The sequence below is a fragment of the Sus scrofa genome, chromosome 8, assembly GCF_054392235.1.
Source record: "Sus scrofa isolate SSC_HxYL_T2T_F1_AM1 chromosome 8, Sscrofa_HxYL_maternal_Yorkshire_Landrace_v2.0, whole genome shotgun sequence".
Taxonomy (NCBI): domain Eukaryota; kingdom Metazoa; phylum Chordata; class Mammalia; order Artiodactyla; family Suidae; genus Sus; species Sus scrofa.
Genome location: NC_139390.1, coordinates 10472007 through 10492898, shown reverse-complemented (window position 1 = coordinate 10492898; position 20892 = coordinate 10472007). Strand labels below are relative to the sequence as shown.

Below are 20892 nucleotides of genomic sequence, written 5' to 3'. Positions count from 1 at the left end.
TGGAATATTCCTAAATTTCAAGATTAGAAATGTGGAGGCCAGCTTTGCTCTCCGTGAAATCATCCTTTGGTACCAAATGCAGGAAGATGGATCATAAGTTTTTCAATATCTCACATCTCCCATTTAAAATGTCATGCAACTATGAGGTCTGGTTGGGAGTAGTCTTGGTCTTCCAAGTTCTGCTTTTCCAATTAGTTGCTCAGAGGAGACCATAGGTGAGTGAGATCTGAAAATTGTGTAAGTCACAAAAAAGGTGCTATTTTATCATCAGAGACACAGCATAATAGGATCTGAAATGACCTTGACAACATATCCTGCCTTAAATTCTTATCTTCCAATAGGACCACACAAAGTGGCAATGACCTTTTCTAATTTGTGCCAAGAAGGATATTGTTTTCAACAATATTTTACAATATTTCAACAATGTTGTTATCTCACATAGAGCATCTTGCTACCCTTAGAAGTCACCGAGTACTTTGTAAATGCTGTCATTCTTGCAGCTCTTGATGGAGTGTCTTTTTTTTTTTTTTTTTGGTCTTTTTAGGGCTGCACCCCATGGCATGTGGAGGTTCCCAGGCTAGGGGTGGAATCAGAGCCACAACTGCCTGCCTACACCACAGCACAATAACGCCAGATCTGAGCCGCGTCTATGACCTACACCGCAGCTCGTGGCAACGCCGATCCTTAACCCGCTGAGCAAGACTAGGGATTGAGCCTGTGTCCTCATGGATACTAATTGGGTTTGTTTCCACTGAGCCAAGACTGGAACTCCTGAGTGTCTTTAATATGAAAGATTTAGGAGAAAGGAAGTATGGCCAGCTTTCATAGTCATGTCTACTCTGCGGGAGTAGCAAGAGAGCCTCCTTTGCAAAACCACGGGACAGAGGAGCAAGTGAAAGTCTGTTTCTCTGCTAATGACCATGTCAGAAGGGGTCCACATGGTGGTGAGGTGACTAAAAAAAAAGAGAAAGCAAAGCATGAGCTTAAATATGTAATCACACGGAAGCCTTTCTCTAAAACAGAGGGAGAGGGGAGGTCCCGTTGTGGCACAGAGGAAACGAATCGGACTAGGAACCGTGATGTTGCAGGTTCGATCCCTGGCCGTGCTCAGTGGGTTAAGGATCCGGCGTTGTCGTGAGCTGTGGTGTAGGTCACAGACGTGGCTCAGATCTGGCATTGCTGTGGCTGTGGTGTAGGCTGGCAGCTGTAGCTCTGATTAGACCCCTAGCCTGGGAACCTCCATATGCTGCAGGTGCAGCCCTAAAAAGCAAAAACAAACAAACAAAAACAGAGGGATAGGAAGGGCAGTTTTGTTTTATTTTATTTATTTACTAAAATTTTGTTGGATTACAGTTGACTTACAATGTTGTATGAGTTCCAGGTGTGCAGCAAAATGAATCAGTTGTACATATATATCCCTCCATTCCTTTTCAGATTCTTTTCCATGCAGGTTATTACCCAGTATTGAGTAGACTTCCCTTCACAATAGGTCCTTGTTACTTATCTATTTTATATATAGTTGTCTGTACGTATTAATCCCAACCTCCCAATTTATCACTCCCCGCATTTCCCGTTTGGTAAACCTAAGTTTGGCTTTGAAATCTTTCAGTCTGTTTCTGTTTTGGGAATACGTTCTTTTGTATTCTTTTTGATTAGAGTCCACATATTTGTGATCTCATATGAAATAGTTTTAGCAGGTTGAGTAGACCCATGGGACTCAGAGCTTGTCTTCCTGGTCTATGCTGTTTACTTGGTGGCTTCACCTTTTGCCACTCTCCAGCCTGCTAGTCACAATCAGACACATCTCGGAGCCTTTGACACACTTTTGCCTTAACCTGTGATGTTCCACCTAGCCTTTCTACCTATCTCCTTACCCTTCAGAGTTCTTCCTGGTAGCATCATTTCTACGAAGCCTCTCCCAAGGGACATGGGTGCCCTCTGTCCGGATCCTGTATATCATATAGTATCTCCATCATTGCACTCGCCTTGTGACTTTATGACTGCATAATTATTTTTCTTCTGAGGATGAGACTCAAAGTTTCTTGAAAACAAAACTTTAGCATCTTGATCCTAAAACCTGGGAGGTATTCAATAAGTGTTTAGTGAATTCATATATGAGTGAATCCAAGAGGGACCAGCTTTGTGCATGTATCTGTCAAGAATCATATTTAATTAGGATTATTCAGGCAATGAGCTCTACAGAAACTTTTGAAATAGATGCATGAAGAAAAAAGTGTGACAGTAGCTTTCACAGTAAAATATTGTAATATTCTGCATTGTAATATGCATAGTGTAATGATGTTTACAAACTAATAGTAGCTGCAAATGAGCAGATCTTCTCAAATCTCACCACCTCCCGGACACAGTCTTAAAATAATCTCACTTGATTATTACTTTATGTTAGTTTTATTTAATATTTATGGGTGAGACTAACACTGTATTATTCATCCCTTATGTGAATATGGCCTGTTTTATCTTCCTGGGCGATTTCTTAAAACTCTGTGGTTGGATTACATATTTGGTTAATGGCAAGGACTCTCAAACCAAGACAAACTTACTTTTTTCTCTTTCCTTTTCAGCTATGTGACCTTGGATAAGTTGCTTAAATGAAAACATCTTTGGTTTCCTATTCCATAGACATTTGGAGAAGGGATTTCTATATTATTGGGTTGTTTTGATGATTAAGTAATGAGTCAAAAGCATGTGGTAGATAGAATGTGCTAAAAAATGTTACCTCTATTCTATTTTTTTTTCTTTTAAAGACTGTATCTGTGGCATATGGAAGTTCTTGGGCCAGGGGCTGAATCGGAGCTGGTCTACACCAAAGCCACAGCAACACCAGATCTGAGCTGACTCTGAGATGTGCCACATCTCATGGCAATGCTGGAGCCTTAACCCACTAAGCTAGTCCAGGGATCAAACCACATCTCACAGAATCCTTAACCCGCTGAGCAGCAAAGGGAACTCCTTAGCTCTATTGCTTTCCCTTCTCTCCTCTACATCAACACGATGTGGTGTCAATGACTGTTCCCTAAAACAACAGACATTTTTGAGTAGGAATCCCTTAAGGAAATTAACGTGGCTTGGGGGACAAGTGGTCGAGCTTTCTCAACCAAAAAGGGTCTGATACCAAACTGGCTTATCTTTTTTTAGGGAAAATTCAGAGCTGTCACCGTCTCTTTCCTGCTTGACCCTCCATCCATTTGGGGATTCTTTGCTAGTTGAGAATCGTAGTCTTCAGAAGAGACCCAATTTGGTACAAACAGACTGAACAGCTGGATAGCTTTTTTGCTTCTAGCGACAGTGATAAAAAGGACACTTAACGCTTGAGATCTATGTGTGGACTATATTTAAAAATAATGAGAGAGATACTCAAACAAGCTTTAAAGAGAAATGTACCCAGAAAGTACCTTTCTTAGATTTCTGTTAGAACAGGAACCAGTAAGTCAGGCTGTGAAAAGTACCTAAATTGCTGGCTTCATTTCAGCTTTTACTTTGCTGGATTTTTTTTTCAAAGTGACCTGATTTGAAAGCACAGCATGGCCTTCTCCGCCGTGACATCCAAGGCCAAGCTTGTTATTTCCATATGTGTACTTCTGGGAGCAAAAATGGTTGACACATGTCCCTTGAGCAAGGCCTAAATGGAACAGGATCAAAAAGCTCATCAGATCACTTTAACTTCAACCTTGTTCAGAGTCTGGAACCTTGCCAGGGTGGACAATTCTGGATGCTCTGTCTTCCTTCTTCCATCCCCAACTCCCCCAATAGTCTCTGATCTTCTCTGTCTACCTCCATCCTAGGAGACCAGCTGTCTATGGTCTGAGTTCGAGAGGGTGTGATACACCAGCCCCATAACCATCATCAAACGCTGAGAGCTTAGCCTTTATTTTTTCAAGATGCTTCAGCCACCAGGCATTAGCCTTTATTTTTTCAAGATGCTTCAGCCACCAGGCATTGGTGACAACTGGTAGCCAAACTCATAAATGATACTCAACATCATTAACTGGGCATGTAGTGTCTTTCACCATGAAGTCTTGTCCTACCATTTCTTTCGTTCATGTATCCATCTCTGTCCCACTGAACAGCTCGCTGTCTGGGCTCTTTTCTGTTGTCCTTGCTTTGTTTCCTAATGATTCTATCTCTGCATGCATTCATCTTCCCTGTCCAAAGACTCCATCTTGCTCCCCCTGAGGTTCATTCCTCATGACACAATGACACCACTTATTTATTCTCTAAATTCCTATGTCTTCTCATATATATTTTTCTGTAGACACCTTTTTTAGTTTCTATGTTGCATTATACCATACCTGTGTATGTCTCAAGATCCTATTAGCCTTCATGCTTCTCAAGATCCCAAGCTGTTTTCATTCACGTTCATGTCTTTTAACACAAACATAGTACCTCATCCACAGTGGGTACTTCTGTCTTTGCCATCATCAAGCTAGGTATTAATTAGGGAAATACTAATACTAGCTGCTTTAGCAAACCACAAGATGTATAATGTCTCAAGTGTACTTCTCATTATTCTCAGTCCAAATCTAGTATTATTTAAAAGTGGGGGCCTCTCCTCCACAGAGTGATTCAGGGACCCAGGCACCTTTCCATTTGTGGTTTTCTAATCTTCAATTCATGGATTCCAGGTCCACACTGGGAGGCATTTCCATCCTCCTCATCTGAAGAGGGAAATAAGCACGGAGGAAACATGGGAAGTTTTTATGAGCCAGGCTAAGAAGTGACAAAGATCCCAACCACTTGCATTCTGTTGTCTAGAACTCAGTCCTGTGTCCACACCCATCTACAGCTGGCTGGTGCAGTCTTTGTGCTCAGAAAGAAGGATAACCAAAAGTATCGATGAAGTGATCCCTAGGTTCCTTTCACTGTTAACTAAACGGACATTTGCTTCTGCTTGTCAGACTGTCCTGTTAGGAAAGAGGAGCTAGTGTATTTTAGGGGGAAAATATATATTTATATATGCATATATATGTATATGAGCATGTGTGTGTATAAAGAACATTTTCTCCATTAATTCGTTTAATCAGAAAATTCGATCGGCAACAGCACCTCTTTCCCCTTGCAATTTGATAAACGAGGATTTGTGGGTGAGACTTAAACCAGTAAGTTAGTGAAGTAACTAAGGCATAGGAGAGGGGGGAAAATGCATACTAACATCTGTGACACACTAACACTTGGGCCTCAGTTTCCCCTTCTGTACATGTAAAATAGTAGGTTGGATCAGACACCCTCCAAAGTTCCTGTCAGCTGTAATCTCTTCTAAATCTAGAGGACAGAATAAAACACTAATTTGCATTGCAATGTACATGGTACATGCTACAAAGAAGCAAATGCATTTTTGGCCAGGTCCATCCTTGGGAGGGTGCTTTTTTTTTTTTTTTTTTGCTTTTTAGGGCCCCACTCATGGCGTATGGAAGTTCCCAGACTAGGGGGAGCCACAGCAAGGCAGGATATGAACCACATCAGTGACCTACATCACAGTTAATGGCAACGCTGGATCCTTAACCTACTGAGTGAGCCAGGGATCAAACCTGCCTCCTCATGGATCCTAGTTGGTTTGGTTAATGGCTGAGCCACAAAGGAAACTCCCAGGAGGATGCTTTTTTGAATGAAATAAGCTTTGTTCTGATGCAAGATGATGGAACTAGCTGAAGCCCAAATCATGTGGAATCTCTTATGTGATAAACTTTCAATTCAGATTTTGATTCTTCTCAGAGAAAACAAAAACATAAACGGAGGTAGATTCATCGATGCCACTGTCCAATAGCAGAGGAAAAAGATACTTATGGTCAAAGTAACTATTTAACTTATTTGTGTCTAAGCCAGTGAGAAACTACAGTTCTCCTTACATTCGTAACATCAATCTAGTGATAGTAGCAATCATTTACCACAGGCTACTTAACACACATTATTTCATTTTATTTCCATAATAACCAGTAACCTTGGAAGAAAGATATTACTTGCCCTCTTTTACAGATGGGAAAATTGAGGCTCAGAATCCACAAGGTCAGTCATTCGGTTACTAAAGAGTAAATCTAGAATTGAACCTGGTCTCCTTGACTCCAGAGGGAGGAACTTGGCCTCTACAATAAATCTTTGCTCTGTGTGTAGTTGAGGGCACTAGTCAAGTTCTACCTAGCTTTAAAATTCACCTGTTCTGGCTGGTGGGCAGCCAGCTCTCCCAGCTCTAAGCACCTATGCACTGCTTGTGCCACTCACTTCAAATTTCTTAGGCAATTCTCTGAACTGCATTGATGACATCTTTTCACAGAAGATAGTCCCCAAATATTAGCTGATTGCACAAGTCTTGCCCCAGCTACGTATTAGTCAGGTTGGCTAATTGCTGTAACAAACAATCCTCAAACCTCAGCAAGTTTTATTGCTTGCTCATGTCATGGTCCAATGCAGGTCAACGGGGAGTCAGGGAGGGAGGGTGAGGCTGGGGATTCTCTGCCCCACAGTCATTTGGGGACCTGTGTCTTCCCTTTACTGGTGTCTTTGCCTCCTCCAAGAGCCACCAGATCCCGCCAGGTGATAAAGAAATGCAAGAGGGTAGAGACAGCCTATGCACTTTTAACTCCTTTGGGCTGGAGGTGAAACATTGCTTCCAGTACATACCATTGGTGAGAACTAGTCTTGTGAGCCCACCTGGGTGCAGGTAGGCTGGGGACAGGAAGTAAGGAAGAGGAGAAGGTGATCTTGGTGAGCCAACACTTGATATTTCTGAAGGTCAGTGTCCTAGCTGAAATGGAAATGACAGAGCAGTTGTAAAAATTAGCCCACAGGAGTTGATCAAAATTTGATGGGTTTGAGTCTCAGCTTGTTATAAGCAGTAGGAAACATTCATTCATTTCAGAGGCACATTAAAAGGACTCATCAAAGATGATTCAGGAGGTGCTAGGTATGGTTGGGAAAAAGATAAAAAACAGAGGAAGAAGAAAGAGAGAAAATGAGACAAGGAGAGAGGATGCAGATAACAAAGGTGTTGGCACCCACTGTTTTCGATCAGTTTCTCCCGAAGCCTGATCTTAGGTAAGGTTTCGGAATGACAAGTACCTGTTACTCAGAATTCCCATTATGAGTCACAAACGAGGTGGAGAGAGCAATCATGTTGGTGCTCGTGTCTTCTGCAGGCAATTAAACGAGAGACCAAGATGGGAACATGCATCAGAACTTCAGGAAGACAGTCAGAGTATTAAATATTTTTTTAACAAGAACAGTAACACATGGATCGCCATTAATCCTCGCCTTCATCAGAAACTGCTCTGACCTAGTTTCCCACATGAATCATTCCCTTTGAAGGCAGACCCAACCCACTGCAGACATTCAGGACCTGCTTCTCATCCCTCTCCACCTTTCATCTTTCACCATATTTTATCTTCTCAGCATAACAATTCCTTGTTTTGTTTCTGCCAAGGCTAGGTCTTCATGACCAACGAATTTGTATACACTGTTCCCTATGCCTGGAAGCCACAGCACAACAACAACAAGCCACCCCACAGTTACCCCATCCTGCCTGCTTTGGGACTTCTTGTTATATAATAAACAAAACAAAACAAACAAAAAAATTCTTGATATGTTTAAACCACTGTGTTTGTGGGTTTGGGTTGGGGATTTCTGTTACATGCCACTAAATATAATCCTGCCTTGATACAAAACACTAAACAAATCCTGATACAAATGATACATTTATTTTAATTGAATGATAATAAAAGTGTTCAATGAGAAGGCATAATAGGACAAGGATGGTTAGGCAGAATTTTCCAGGGTTGGGGAGGTGTTGCTTGACATTGGAAGGAGTTGAGTCCTTTCTAGAACTAAAATACATCTGTTGCGACGATGTAGAGCAAAGGGTTTGGTAGCACATGGTTGAGGGGTAGAAAGAGGCAGAGTGGCAGAATTTTGAAGCTGGGTATCTTCATTTTGTCCCTGGATTCCCTCCCCAGCCTTCTTTACTTGTCCTCTGCCCTGGGAATCCAATCTCTAGGGACTACACCAGTGTGGAGAGTTTGCATGAGAACAAGTGGAAGAGATGAGAGATTTTGATGTATTTATTGCCCTTTTCCCTCCTGGTGGAGTTTCCCTGGGTAGGCTATGTAGATGTGTGTCCTTTTACGCAAGGTCCCTGGTCTTTTCAACGTGGCCTCTCTGCATGACTTTCTCCTTCTGGATTCCAAGAGCCAAGGATTTATTTCAGACTCAAGGTTCCAGCAACCAAGGGGGTATTAATCTGGGGTGTGTATTAGCTAGAATTCAGGAGGTCTGTCAACCTTAATGGAGAAATTAATAACAGATCTTTGTATTCACTAATGTCTGACCAAAATTCACCATCCCTGCAATATCAAATTAGGCCACCCATCATAATGGCGTTGGCAACGTCTGGCTGCACTCATGGCTATGCTGTATCACTTTACCAAGTGTGCAGATAAGTCCAAATATTTTTGTACTCATCACTACTTTGAAATTGCAGTCTTTCTTAGACTACCACCAGATCTGGTTAGGTAATGCACCAGTAAAGAGGCATTGATGTTCCTACATCACAAACTTGGTTTATTTAAATATGTTATCCATTGTATGTCAATAGAATTGGCTTCTTTTGTAATTCTAAGTATTTTATTGAATTCATTTAAAAACACTGTCATGGAGTTCTGTCATTTTCTCTGCAGCAGCATGTGTTTGATCCCTGGCCAGGCACAGTGGATTAGGAATCTGGCATTGCTGCAGCTGTGGTATAGGTTGCAGCTGCGGCTTGCAGGCTTGCATTTGATCCCTGGCCCAGGAATTGCCAAATGCTGTGGGTGTGGCAAAAAAAAAAAAATCAAGAAATAAAAGCACAATCTTGAGTTGAGGTCTTCCGGCTCCACCAGACTGACAAATGCTTAGGAGTCCACGCAGTAACCATCTCCTCCTCTTGTTCCATCCAGACTGGTGCTGGTGACTGCTCCCCTCTGACTGGTCTGGGAGGTCTGCATTTGTTTTCTATACCCTGCCACACCATTGAAGTAGTCCCTTTATTAAACCCCCCTTAAATTATCCTAAGGTCTGCCTGCTCCTGTATCCTGCTGGGATGCTGACTGATACACTTGATCAAGGACTTTGGCCTCATAGTTAAGAGTAGATGTGGGGGAGTTCCTGTTGTGGCTCAGTGGTTATGAACCTGACTAGTATCCATGAGGGTGCAGGTTTCACCCGTGGCCTCCCTCAGTGGGTTAAGTATCTGGCATTGCCATGAGCTGTGGTGCAAGTCACAGATGCCCCTCAGATCCCACAGTTGCTGTGGCTGTGCTTAGGCTGGAAGCTACCGATTTGAGATTCGACCCCTACTCTGGGAAATTCCATATGCCGCAATTGTGGCCCTAGAAAACAAAACCAAAACCAAATGAGTATCTGTGGGACTGTGGGCAGGTCACTTGACTTCTCTGGTCACTGCGTTTCTCCTTTATAAAATAGAGATAATTACCCAACCTGCTAACAACATCCAAGTTATTGTCAGGACAAGTCGATGTCATATGCTTGAATATTTATTGGCACACTAAAAATATTGCATAACCCCTGTCATTTATGTTGCTTGGACAGCAGATTGGCAGGACCAAAATGCCTTGCTATATAGCCTGATGGTGGGGGCCACTGCAGAGGATATCAACCCTTGTGTTGCTTCTGTTGTTAAAGTTTTGTGGCTGAGGCTGGGGAAGTATTATGTTTAGTCTTTCCAGTTGCATTTTTTTTTTTTTTGAGCCAAATCTACCATGTATGGAAGGTCCCAGGCTAGGAGTCGAATTGGAGCTGAAGCTGCTGGCCTACACCACAGCCACAACAACTCGGGATCTGAGCCCCGTCTGCGACCAACACCACAGCTCATGACAATGCCAGATCCTTAACCCACTGAGCAAGGTCAGGGATCAAACCCACATCCTCATGGATGTTACTTGGGCTTGTTATCACTGAGCCATAACAGGAGCTTCTCCTGCTGCAAGTTTTGAATCTAGTCTAGACGAAATATGTTCTCATTTAAAAACTCAGACAGTATTTCTCAAACAGGGATAATATATAGACACTGTTTTCAAGAATATTTTAAAACACAGTGATCTCCTGTGTTGTTCAATTATTTTAATTGCAATAGTACTTACATGGGTTACAAGTAAATGGGATACACACTGTTATGCTTACAGTTCTTGTACAGCTATTAATCAAAACCAGATTTGCAAATTAAATACAGAAGATGCTATTAAGACGACAATCTGAGCATATGCTATAATGTCCTTTTCCTCCTCTAAATATATAGAATAAAATTATCCACAGCAGCGCTGTGAAACAAGAGACTGTTCTCCATAAACCAGAAATTATCAAAAAAATATTCCTGAAAGGCTTGAGGCAGATGGCATATGAATAATTGATGGAGCTGTGGCCATAAACCCCCTCTGGGGAGCCTGCTCCCAGCTGGGAGTAGCTTCAGATATGCCGTCTAGAGGCCGAGAATTGGATACTGGAGCAGGAGGGAGCTCCAGGGAGCTCCTGATGGTCAAGGTGGCTTCTATGATCCCATATAGGAAAGTCCACATGGCCTCCTCCAGCCCTCACCACTCCCATTCCCACTTGAGGGGAGCAGTGGAAGGGTCTGTCCCTAGGCAGGAGGAGTAAGTAGACGCATTGCACCTGAGAGGCAGAATAGCCCTTGGGTGGCTGGTAAGGCTCAAGGGAAATGCCTCCAGGTCTAGAAAATGAGCTCCTGACCTCCTAGCTGGCAGTACACCCATCTTTCCTTTATCATCACTGGCCACAGGCAGTATCATCAAGCTCTCAACCAGACCAACAAAGACAAGCAGAAAACCGAGACTCATGTAACATAGAAGAAAGTCAATCTAATAACACACAGTCATCAAACTCAACCAACACTAGTTGTGAGAACTGAGGAGTTAGGATTTGAAAGGAGAGAAGAAGTGGCTGTCTTAGGTTTCTTCAGAGTCCTGAGGCAGTTTAGAAGGAAAGGCTACAGCAGCAGGCAAGTCCATGACAAAAGGTCCAGGCTTTGGGAGGGGGCAGTCCCCAACACGTCACTTGTCTCTGACCTGTCTTACTGCCTTCCCACCCCCATTACCTTCACACACAGGGAACTTAGTCCTAAGAAGCTGAAAAACAGGTTCCTGAGTTTAAAATCCAAAGCATCTTCCTGGGACAGTTGCCCACACATTGCTCATCTTCCCACTGGGGCTGTCCTGAAAAACTGGAAGATTGACACATAATGCCCTGCAGCTTCTCATAAGGATACAATTAGGGACAGGGGTGGGTAATGGGCAGCACTCAGCTCGCCCTTCCACCTAAGAAAGGTTTCTCAGAGGATTACCCATTCCCTTTGATCAAAAACATAGAAGGAACTAACAACTAACTCAATGGGTTTATATTTTCTTGGAAGAAAGAAGCACTAGAAGAAGTGACTCGCTATTGTTTTGAGAGCTCGCAGATGGTACTGTTATCTGGAATCACCTTACAGGGGCCTGGAGAAAATGGCCCTATCCCCCCCCCCCCCCAACCTCCCGCCATAGAACTCATGAACTTATTCTCTGAGAATTGAAGTCTTCTTGTCTTACCCTAAAAATACTCAAAGTTGTTTTGACTGGCATAGCTTTACACTTTACAGAAGCGACATCTGTTCCTAGGGGAAATCTAGAGTGAGAAACAAGGGGTCCTTTAGTCTAATTCTTTCTGCGTTACAGACCAAAGTTGCATAAACCTTGATGTCAGTGGGTGTCTCAATCCTATTTCACACTGAAGGTGATGAGAGATTATTAGCAGCAAAGCCTCTTGCTTGGGTGTTTTGAAAATTAAAAGCCCTTTGGATGATTCTGATAAATTCCCATAGTAAACACCATCATTTTTTAAACAAGAATAGAATATTTCCAAATTCTCTGGAGTTTGGTGTATATGCATGTGTGTGTTTATGTGTTTGAGGAGTGAGGTGTGGACATGGGTTCCGGCTTGTGTTTCTCATCATTTTTGGAAGACAGTTTTCAGAGGCACTGATTCCTGGAACAAGTTGACTTTATAAACTTATAATCCTGCATGGTAATTTGCGCTTATCTGTTGTTTTTTCCACCCTGTCTATAAAGACTTTCTCCATGGGCTGGGGTAGACTTCTTCCTCTCTATAACCTTGGTTGTCTGTAAATGTTTGCTGAATAAATGAGATTGAATGGATAGGATAATAATCCTAAACCTAGGGACTGCTGATCCTCCAAACATTTACAAGGGCAACAACTAACATTCACAAGCTATTTTCAATGTTAAAGAGTTTTAATGAATACTGAGCACCTGCCATGAAGGTTTTAGCTCGGGCTGCGTGAGATGCTTCTTTGTTGGTGGTTACTTTATCTGCTCTGCTAATACTGCTGTCAGATAAGGTATTGGCTGTAACGGAATCAATAAAGAAATTATTATATTGTCAATAGGATTTTCTTTGTTGGTAGACAAAATCATTGAAAACATTACGTCTTCCTGGGGAAAGTGGAAACAATAAGAAGAAATGGGCAACCTAAGCTTTGCGACATACTGTCCCTCCAAGCCTGTAACGAGTGAGATTTGCTGCTAGGGAAGCCTGGTTGCTTTGCTGACTATCTCTAAAGCCTGGCAGAGAAGACTTCTGGGTCACAGAGCAATGGACACGACCCAAAGTGAAGCATAGAAACAATCAGGAGAGCAAAGAAAACTATGCAGGATCTTGCCTCTGACATTACCAGGAGACAGAGACTCTGTGGCCTTTAATTTACCTATTAGTAAGAGGAGAGGATGAATTCCAAAAGAGTGGGTGTGAGAGCAGAAAAGAGGAGGCTTAGGAGAACTGTGGAGGACAGCAGAGAGCCTTGATAAAACACAAATGAAAACGCCCCAGAAATAGAAATTCCAATTTTAAATGCAAATATACAAAACACAGGCTGCCATTTGGAAGTTCTCAGCACTGGATGCAGGGAAGGGTTTTGACTGTGTGAGAGGATGGAAAGGCAGAATTGGAGAAGCATGACTTCTGGAAGACGTACAGATATATAGGGAAGGGGTGATATCCCTTAGAAACAAACCAGCACAATAAATGAAGGAAATACCTAGGAAAAATTAGGAACTCTCCAAGAGAAATAAATCCTCTTTTCCCCAAGCCATCATTACCAAAATTATCCATAAAAGAAACTGCACAAAGTGGGGACGAACCAAGGAGCTCTTAAACTAGAAACACAGTTCATGGAAGCAATAAGAATCCAGAAAAACAGACCACATTCGTATAAAATTCCTATAAAAAACTGAAAATGAGAATCAAAACATTTCTGCTGATGGGAATGGTTACCCAAAAAAATCAACTAAAAAGCAGAAGGAAACTCTAAAACAATTGCAAAGAAACATTCTAAAGTGATTTAATTTAGGGATATGAAATAATAGCTTGTATCAAAAATACGACCAGAAATAGATTCCCTCAAGTCTCCCCCAAACCACTGAGATGAGGGAGAGAAATAGAGAAAAAAGATAAAATTATATCAGGAATAAAGACCAAATTATAAAGTACCCAAAAGGATGATAGAAACAACAATTTAATGAAGGGCATTGAATAAAAAGTAAACAATCAAAAGAATAAAAAAGAATTAAAATGAGATAAGGAGCAAAGTAAAAAGAGAGGAAAAGTGGTTGAAATGCAAAGCAATAGGCAAATGAAGCCCAGCACACCTATGACTGGCAACCCCAAAGAAGAGAATAAAAACAATGGAATAGAACAAATATTTAAAATAGTATGTCCATAAGTAAAAGAAGAACTGAATCTATATGTGGATAGAATCAAAGAGTACTAGGAAAAATTGACCTGAAACAATGAACTCTGAGACATGGACTAGTAAAATTAATAGACGTTGAAGACAAAGAAGGTGCTTGCTTAGGCAGCATAGATGCTAAAATTGGAATGACACAGAGGAGGTTAGCATGGCCCCCGAGCAAGGAAGACATGCAAATTTGTGAAGTGTTCCATATTTTTCTCTGGGGCATATATCAGGGCAAAACTTTCATTGAAAAAGATATATGCACCTGTATGTTCATTCCAGCACTATTTGCAATAGCCAAGACATAGAAACAACCTAAATGTCCATCGAGAAACGAATGGATTATGAAGATGTGGTATATCTACACAATGGAATACCACTCAGCCATAAAAAAGGACAAAATAATGCCATTTGCAGCAACATGGATGGGACTAGACGCTCATACTAAGTGAAGTAGGTCAGAAAGAGAAAGACAAATACCATATGATATCACTTATATCTGGAATCTCATATACGGCACAGATGAACATTTTCACACAAAAAAGAAATTCGTGGATTTGGAAAACAGACTCCTGGTTGCCAAGGGGGAGGGGGAAGGAGTGGGATGGACTGGGTGTTGGGGGTTAATAGATGCAAACTACTGCACTTGGAGTGGATAAGCAATGAGATCCTGCTGTATAGCACAGGGATATATATCTAGTCACTTGTAATGGAACATGATGGAGGATGATGTGAGAAAAAGAATGTGTATATGTGTGTGTGTCTGTGTGTGTGTGAGAGAGAGAGAGACTGGGTCACTTTGCTGTACAGTAGAAAATTAACAGAACACTGTAAACCAACTATAATGGAAAAAAGAGGCATTAATTAAAAAAAAAAAAAGAACGAAAAGGAAGAAATCTTAAGGCCCGCTAGGTAAAAAAGATGAGTAACTTAGAAAGACAAGATAATTAGATTAGCCTCTTGAAAACGACATACACAGTGAAGCAATGAGGGAGCATCATTGTCTGCTAGAAAATAGGCTTCATTCAATGAAGAGATGACAGGGAAATCTTTAGCAGTAGGACTGGATAAAACATAACATGAAGGCATTACTGTTCTAACAAAAAGAAGAAATGCAACTGGAAATTTGGGAGGCAACTTCCACTCCTGGAATGATGGAGAAGACATACTTTTCTATATAATTACTGCTACTTGAAGCTGAAAGTCTGAACATTATATATTAAATGAACATAGAAAGACTTAGAGGAGTTCCTGTTGTAGCTCAGTGCTAATGAACCCAACTAGTATCCATGAAGATGCAGGTCCCCTGGCCCCGCTTGATGGGTTAAGGACTGGCATTTCCATGAGCTGTGGTGTAAGTCACAGATGTGGCTCGGATCCCTGCATTGCCGTGGCTGTGGTGTAAGCTGGCAGCTGCAGCTCCGATTCGACCTCCTAGCCTGGGAACCTCCATTTTCGTGGATGCGGCCCTAAGAAGACAACAAGAGAGAAATACTAGAAAGGTGGAGAGAAGAAGGAAGACTTTTGAGGAACCTCAGGATGGAGGAAATGACATGGTGGTATTTCCTGGTTTTCATTTTGCCTCATTTACCCCAGATTAGACACAGGAGAAACCAGCAAGCCAGACATGCCAATGAGATGAATGTATTTGAAAGAAAAGTCTGCTCTTTCTAACCAAAGGGTCAAGAACAGGACTGCCCAACAAGACGGAAAACTTCGTGACAGCAACTGCACTACTCAAGCCTAATATCACAGAAAGGAGTTCAGCCTCATCACTACCCCTGAATGAAAAAGACAAATGGGAGCCTACAGGATGTTTTGTCATCAAAACAAAACATCCTGTAATGATGTTGCAATGTCATCACCAATAATTAGACTGTGATAATGTCTGATGCAATGTCATCACCAATAAACAGACTGTGATAAATTATGTATATAACAGAATACCTAGCACAACCACACAAAAAAAGCTATATTAAGAGATACAGTCAAAACCTTCTGCCAAAAGCTGGGGAAAATGTTTAGTCAGATGGCACAGCAAGGGCAAAGAGCTGGAAGAGTGCACCAAAGCATGCCAGCACCATAGATAAATCAAACTGGAATTCTAAAAAATGTTGAAGGGATCTATGGGAAGGCAAGAGAGAGGAAAAAAAAAGAGAATTGAAAAGTGGAACAGGCAAAAAACATACAATAATAAGGCAGACTTAACTCTTAACCTATAAATAATTAAAGGTAATCTCAAAATGACCAACTATAGATGGAGGACAGATAAGTGATGGCCAGTGCTCTGGGACTCGGGGAAGGACGGGCGTGGATATAACTCTAAAGGGCAGCAGAACTGAAATCTTTGTGATATGGAACAGTTCTCTACCTTGATTGTTGTAGCAGTTACACAAATCCACACAGGTGAAAAATGACATGGACCTCGACACACATCCCACCAATGTCAGTTTCGGGTTCTGCTATTGTGCTGAGATTTTGTGTGTTGCAACAATTGGGGGAAACTGGGTGAAGAGGACATGGAACTTCCCTGTGATCTTTGGAACTTCCTGTGACTCTATTCTTATCTCAAAAGTAAAAGTTGAAAATAAATAAAAATTTTAAAATGGGAAGAAGAGAGATGTAGTGGAAAATGTAATAACTCTTTTAGATGTAAAAAGGTACCTCTTAAGATTGACAAGGAAGGTAGTGAAGGTTAGGTAAGAAAATAGAAAACTTGTGGAACTGTAAAAAGTATTAATTCCAAGAGAAGCATTAGACTAAAAATGAAAATTTTTCTAAATGCTAAAAGAAAAAAAAAGACAGCACACCAAATAGAAAAGGAAGCACAATAAATACAATGTAATATATACATCTTTTTTATTAAAGTATAGTTTATTTACAGTGTTGCATCAGTTTCTGCTGTACAGCATGGTGACCCAGTCATACATAATATGTACATTCTTTTTCTCATACTATTTTCCATCATGTTCTATCCCAAAAGATTGGATATAGTTCCCTGTGATGTACGGTAAGCCTCATCACAGTATTAGATAAGACAAAATTTAAAAAAAAAGTATTGGTATCAATAAATATGAGTGGGTTTATTTCACTTATTAAAAGAAACATAAAATCAAGTTGGTTTATAAAGCATAACCCAATTCTATACTATATACGAGATACTTTTTAAATGAAAGATGCCAAAGAACCACAAATGAAGAGATGGGCAAAGATTTAGACACACGGAAAGGAAGTCAGGCACCTATACTGTGTGAACTGCTGAGAGCCAGGCTGTGGAGCAGACTGCCTGGTGTGAAGCCTCCTCGTCCCTCCCGGACCCCTTTGCTAGTACATACCTCACTTATTCTGCTCTAGTCATGGGGTCCTGGCTCTTCCTTAGAAATTCCAAATACCCTCCCATGTCAGTGCTTTCTGCCTGGATCACTCTTCCAGGTACCCACTTCGTTTGCTTCTCCACTTTTTTGGTGTTTCTTCCCTAAAATCTCCTTGTCAGAGAGGCTACCTAACCCCCACGTAAAACAGAATCTCCAGCACGGAAATGTAAGATGCCAACTTCCATAACCCTTACTGCCACTTGACCATGGCAGGTATGAGGCTACTCAGGCTGCCATAACAAAATACCACAGCCCAGAACATGGCTTAAGTTACAGGCATGTATTTCTCGTATTTCTGCAGATGGGAAGTTCCAGATCAAGGTCTGGCAGGATTTGATTTCTAGGGAGAGTTCTCTTCCTGGCTTGTCAATGGCTGCCTGATCTGTCATTCCTTGCATGGCGTTTCCTCTGAGCACATGGGGCAGGGGGAGAGCACTGGGGGGTGGGGGGAGGTGGAGAGGAGGGCTCTCGTCCTCTAATCTACAGGGTTTGGACTCTACTCTATGACCTCATTGAGACTTAATCACTCCATAAAAGCCCTAACTCCAAGTAGAGTCACATTAGGGGTTGGACTTCAACATATGCATTCAGGGGAGGACATAATTCAGTGCATGGCATGACCTATTTATCTTTTAATCGTCTGTCTGATGTGGGTTCCATGAGGGCAAGAACCTGCCTATATTCTGTTCACTGCTGTATCTGTGGTGCCTTGAATATGGCCTGACATTATGGAAGCTCAACAGAAAACTGAATGAATGAACACATGCAAACAACAACAACCAAGGGGAATTCCTGTCGTGGCGCAGCAGAAATGAATCTGACCAGCAACCCTGAAGATGGAGGTTCAGTTACTGGCCTCGATCAGTGGGTTAAGAATCCAGCATTGCCGTGAGCTGTGGTGTAGGTTGCAGACACAGCTCAGATCTGACGTTGCTGTGACTGTGGTGTAGGCCAATGGCTACAGCTCCAGTTCAACCCCTAGCCTGGGAAACTCCATATGCCACAAGTGCGGCCCTAAAAGACCAAAAAAAAAAAGGAATGATCTTTGCTGTATCTTTGCCCTCATTAATCTTTCCTTTTTTTTTCATCCACAAAGTGGGTTTCCTAAGTATACCTGCCACACACCTCTGTTTTAAACGTTAAATGTGACACTTCATGCCAAGGGCTTCATATTGTACCCGGCATACAGTAAGAGCATAGTATAGATTAGCTACTGCTGCTGTTATTGTTACTGTCGTGGCCAATATTATGATTCAGTTGCGATTAATCCCCATCTGTGTTCCCCAATCTCACTGGGAACAAGACTGAATGGTGGAGGCTGGTGCCAGCACAGTGTAGAGGGACGGTGGCCACTGATTCCACAAGATGTCACATGCGGGTGCTCGTGGTTTTAGTTTGTACTTGGCTATGAAATGTGAGCTCTTTCCCTGGCTTCAGAACAAAGAGACTCATGTTCTTAGTTTTATTGCCTACGTGGGTACTTAACATCCTGCACCCCCATCCCGTTCCGGGTTGTACAATGTTGCTATTATCCGACCTCCACCCGAGGCCGTGCCCATGGGATGCTGAGGACCTTCCTTGGCGATTGAAAGGGAGAGGGATCATGCCTTTGGCTCAGCGAGCCACCCAGACCCCCCTCAGCTGAGGCGATCCTGGTAGTTGGTTCCACTGCTGGGTCTGCAGCTGGGCACCCCCGGGGGACAGAGAGGAAGGAAAACCTAGCGGGTGTTCTTGTCCAGCCCTCAGACTCGGCCAGCTGCTTCTCACACTTCTCTTTATCTCAGGAAAAAGAAAGCATTACCACATCTTCCTGTCACCCCCGCGCTGTCTGCCAATCCTCACCACCCCACACAAACACTTCACAGAATTCTTGCTCAGAATGTGCTCTGGGTGAGTATGGACTTGTGAGCTTCAGCCTTGGGGAAGAACTAGTCACTGATATGAGAAGCAGGTGAGGGTTGTTTGTGCTCCGTGCAGAACTCCAGGACCATCCTGCTATGCGGGTCGGGGGCGCTGCAGGTGGGGTTGTCACCAGCACCAGCTGACCGAGGATCTTTCTAGAACATTCAGGAACAAGACCGAATGGTGGAATTGCCAGTTTCCTTCGTATATTGCCAGTTCTCTGTTTCACTCAGCTAACCCAAAGGGCGTTGTCTCCTTTTCTTCGTGGAAGGCTACTGTGACTTCTGGACCAATGCCTGGACTGTGCATCAGATCCCAAAGCTTCCTCCTTGGAAGCCGCTCAGCTGCCCTGCTTTTGCTTTGGGGAATAGAAATATTGACAAGGCAATAGTTATCTTCTACTGACAATTGCCTTGAGGAGAGAGAAACCTCAAGGAGTACCTTTAACTATAAATAAAACAAAACATCAGAGAAATCAGCGTTCGCCCCCCGCTATTACTTCACACTGCCAGAAGATGGGGCCACATCTATTTTTCTACATTCTTTTGCAAAAGACAGCAATTGTAGGGAAAAATCAGTGTTGGTAGTTTCATTCCACAGGGAATGACTGTAGTCTTGGCTTTATTTTTGCTCTCTGCCCCCCTGCCTCCCTCCATCCCTACCTCCCTTCCTCCCTTCCTCTCTTCCTCCCTCCCTTCCTTCCTTCCTTCCTTCCTTCCTTCCTTCCTTCCTTCCTTCCTTATTTTTTAAAATATCACTGCATTCCTGGGAAACTTTTAAAGAAATCCCTCTCCCCCCATTTAAAAAAATACACATGAAGGCTGCTTCTCAAGTTTGAAGGTGAATAAAATAGGAGCCATGGCCTTTCCACTGGTATCACTTTCTTCAATTTTCTACTTAGAAAATAAAAATACAATAGCATTGGTTATACTTATTTGGTAGAACCTTGTTCTAAGCCATTGAAAGCTTCAGGAAAGTGTAGAACTCTAGTCAACAAAGAGTTATTACATGTCCTCAAGAGCCTGGCTTGGGAGACCTCATTATTCCACTGCTCCCATGTCAGGAGGTGATATAACAATAGGTATGGAAGCTGAGGAGACTGTGGGTGTTTTGGGGGGCAAAGGGAAGATGTCTTGAAGGATGAGCAAGAGGAGGTGAAAAATGTGCTGGAATTGTAGAGAAATGTCATGTTGCATTTTTTTAAAGCTTTATCATTTACTGTATTCATCCTCTGAAATGCTCTATTGTGTTTTATTTCTCTGTTCAAGGCCTATTTTCCCTGTTCATTCAATTCCTCTTCTCTAGTTAAAAAAAAGTGGGTGGGGAACCCAGTTGATTGGGATCAAGTACAGCGATAATTTCCATAACAATATCAACAGTTTCAAAATCAGACGCACCGACTTCTGAGCAAAATTATACCCCGGGTCCTGGAAAACTGGCTTCACAGAACAGCCTTTGCTAAATACTGATCTAATTTCCAGTGAGAGCACAGCACACAGAGAACCCCTGGCAGCAGAGGGGAAAATGGTTTGATGGGTTTGGTTGGGCAGCAGGTCCATCCCCTTGCAGACCTCTTGGCAGCACTGGATACAAGGAACTTCAAGTGTGATTTAGTTCTTGAGGAAGGTTCCTAGGCAAATGGTCTGCTCGTGGTTAAATCTTGCTTATGTTGGAAGCATTCTCAGTTGGGAACCAGTTATCTTTGGGTGGAATTGCCAGTTTCCTTCATATATTGCCAGTTCATATATTCTATTTAAGATTCTCTGGTGTCTCTTAGTGTCCTTAACCTCCTGGATTTTTCTTGTCATATAGAAGGCA

General features: G+C 42.3%; 1 non-coding gene across 1 annotated transcript; it reads left to right on the top strand.

Moving 5' to 3' along the window:
• The first annotated feature begins 13906 nt into the window (after window positions 1-13906).
• On the top strand, window positions 13907-14013 carry LOC146400310 (U6 spliceosomal RNA). Its single transcript, XR_014813912.1, has one exon. It is a non-coding gene; the product is annotated as a U6 spliceosomal RNA (small nuclear RNA).
• The last annotated feature ends 6879 nt before the right edge of the window (window positions 14014-20892 follow it).